The sequence below is a fragment of the Mesoplodon bidens genome, assembly GCF_964165515.1.
Source record: "Mesoplodon bidens genome assembly, chromosome: 12".
Taxonomy (NCBI): domain Eukaryota; kingdom Metazoa; phylum Chordata; class Mammalia; order Artiodactyla; family Ziphiidae; genus Mesoplodon; species Mesoplodon bidens.
In genome coordinates this window covers 91,412,270-91,415,821 of record NC_138168.1, presented here as the reverse complement: position 1 = coordinate 91,415,821, position 3,552 = coordinate 91,412,270, and positions in this window count along the sequence as shown.

Here is a 3,552-nt window from a genome sequence, read left to right as displayed (position 1 = left end):
CTCACTGGCAGAGTTTTACTCTTACTTTACCTCCAGTTCAAGGATTTCTTGAAATAAAGGGACTGTTTGCCAAATATTCAGTGATCAAAGGCAACAAAGAGCTGTGTGGTTTGTGTTTTCTCCCCAGCATCACACTGCATATGAATGAGCTAAACCTGAAGCTTAAAAACTTCACTTAAAATGTGAATTTAGGGGGTACTTCCCTGGTGGCGCAGTGGTTAAGACTCCGCGTTCCCAATGCAGGGGGCCCGGTTTCGATCCCACATGCATGCTGCAACTAAGAGTTTGCATGCCACAACGAAGACCTGGCACAACCAAATAAATAAAAAAATATTTCTTTTAAAAAAAGTGAACTTTTTCACACTTGTGTCCTATCTAGACAGGTATGAGAATTTATTTGCAATTGAAATTTTTGGACTACAGATCAATAATAATGATTTTACAAAGCTTCCCTGACATGAATACATAGGCAGAACATTTTAATAGTAATAAACAGCGTTATGTAAATTAACTGCAAAAACTACCCTCAAACTAAAGAGATGCTTTTCCATTTAGGCAATAACTAACCTTTTTTTAAAAAATTAATTTATTTACATTTTATTTTTGGCTGTGTTGGGTCTTTGCTGCTGCACGCAGACTTTCTCTAGTTGTGGTGCACGGGCTTCTCATTGCGGTGGCTTCTCTTGTTGCGGAGCACGGGCTCTAGGCGCAGGCTTCAGTAGTTGCAGCACACAGGTTCAGTAGTTGTGGCTCGCGGGCTCCAGAGCACAGGCTCAGTAGCTGTGGCGCATGGGCTTAGTCGCTCCGTGGTATGTGGGATCTTCCTGGACCAGGGCTCGAACCCGTGTCCCCTGCATTGGCAGGCGGATTCTCAACCACTGTCCTACCAGGGAAGCCCTCTATGCATCTTTTTAAAGATTTTTTTCTGTTAAGTTTTAAAAAATAACTTTATTGGGATATAATTCACATATCCTACAATTCATCCCTTAAAAGTGTACAAGTCCATGGTTTCTAGCATAGTCACAGATGTGCAACCATCACTACAACCAATGCTGGACCATTTTCATCACCCCAAGAGGAGAGCGTAGACCTACTAGCATCTCTGTTTCCCCAACCCCCCCCAGCCGGAGGCAGCCACCAGGCAACTTACTGTCTCTACAGATTTGCCTACTCTTCACGTAAGTGGAATCACAGGATATGTGGTCCTTTGTGTCTGGCTTCTTGTACTTTAGCAGTGTTTGCAAGATCCGTCCATGTTGTAGCACCTGTCAGAACTTCATTTCTTTTTATTGCTGAACAATATTCCATCTTATGGATATTCCATATTTACCTACTCACAGACGATTAAACGTCTGAGTTGTTTTCACTTTTTTGCTATTATTTACAGGGCTGCTATGAGCATTCGTACACAAGTTTTTATGAGGATGCATGTCTTCACTTCTCTTGGGTGTATACCTGGGAGTGGAATTGCTGGGTCACATGGTAACTCTGTGTTTAATCCTTCAAAGAACTGCTAGACTGTTTTTCAAAGCAGATGCACCATTTTCCTTTCCCACCAGCTGTGCACAAGGGTTCCTATTTATCTACGTCCTTACCATTCTCCATTTTTTTGATTGTAGCTATACTGGAGAGTGTGAAGTGGTATCTCATTATGGTTTTGATTATCATTTCCCTGATTGCTAAAGGTGTTGAATATCTTTTCATGCATTTGTTGACCATTTGTCCATCTTCTTCAGAGAAATGTCTATTCTGATCCTTTGCTTATTATTTAATGGGGTTCTTTGTCTTTGTATTATTGAGTTCTACAAGTTCTTTAACTATTTTAGATACAAGTCGCTTATCAGGTATATGATTTACAAAAATCTCCCATTCTGTGGTGTATCTATCTTTTTGCTTTTCCCTGACAATCATGAACTCACAAAATCACATGCATGTTTCCACTGTCTGCAGTCATTCTTTTCAATACTCAGCCTGTCTGTGTTTAGTCAGGGGTAGCCCCTCCAAGGATGGCTTCCTGTTCTGTCAATACAACACTGTCTTCAAGAGCATCCTCACAGAGGTAGAATTTCAGGTCAGTGTTAGCTGGAGATGAGAGAGGACTTCCCAGGCCCCTGTAACCACTACCCCAGAGCCCCTCACAGGGCTCAGGGCCAGCTCCGCCTGCAGGCTCCTACCACCAGCTAAGCCTGGGTCGGAGCTGGGACCTACCCTTTGGGTGGACCTGGTTTCCCCCCAACCTGGTCTTCCGCATACACAGAACCAAATGATCGTGCAGGAGAAGCAGAGATGAGGCCCCCACCCCCACCCCGCGAGCTCTGACCCCTCCGACCTTCCTCCAAGGACAGAAATCCACACAGATAACCTATCTCCACGTTTTTCCTTCAGGAGAGTAGATAATGCTCAGAGGATTAAAGGGTGGTGCAAGGTACAACCTCTCCCTAATAAAAAAAAAAAAAAAAAAAAAAAAAAAACGACCCAGTAGCAAAAGACAGGAGGGCAGGTGGGAGCGCAGGCCCTTCCCAACGGGGACTCAGGGAAGGAGAACTGGACATTTATGTCCTAAGGGGATGCAGGGAAGTGGAAAGCTACTGTTGACAGTGTCAGGCTTTGCACAGACATCATTCCTTTTAATTCTAACAAAAACTCAACAACGTGTATGATGTGATACTTATTGGTTCCACTTTATAGATTAAAACACTGAGGCCTGGGAGGTTTGAATAACTTGCCAGCTAAAAAGTGGGAGCATCCGCCTGATTGCAAGGCCTGAGTTCCTCACCGTGCCCTGGCTTGGAGGGCTGGAAGGCAGGAACCCGGACGCTGGACCCGACAGACAGACAGTCCATGAGATGCTCCTTCCGAAAAGGCTTCATGGTTAAGGACGTTTGGGAAATGCTCCGTAGCATAAGCTTCTTTTATGCTCTCATTCACAGGAGCTTAGTCAAGGCTCTCTCGGAAGAGCTGCAGAAAAAAATAACCTTGTCTGATTCAAATAAGTTTTTGAATACAGTTGACCTAGAAAACTGCCCTCACCATTTCCCCCGTAAAAACTCCAGAGGACACAGGAGTTGGGGAAAGCTGTCCGTATCCACAGTGTGTGAAGCCTGTTTCCCCGTGACCAGCAGCCAGCGACTGTGGGTGACACCCGGGCACCTTGGGGTGATTCAGCTCCTCTCACCTTTCAGTGGATGGGTTCTGTCCACTGATGAATGCCTGAGTCACACATTTCCACAGGAAGGGCAAAATAGTGATGTTTCTATTTTCTTTATTCCTTTGCCATTTATTCACTAGCAAATTACTGAATCGCTAGGCAGAGTGAAGATTCCTGGCCTGTGAAAGTTTGTGATTTCCCTGACCTCAGTACTAGAACCGTAACCTGGGAGGGATCTAATTCTCCAAGCCCTGTGGGCAGTGCAGCTGGGCGCAGCGCAGCGGATTAATTTCAGGCCAGACAGGAAGAGCTAACTTGGCTAAGATATTAAGCCTTCAGATTCAGAAAGTTACTTTGGCTTTTGAATTTAAGTGTCATGGCTCTCATCGAAGGCCTGGAGTTCC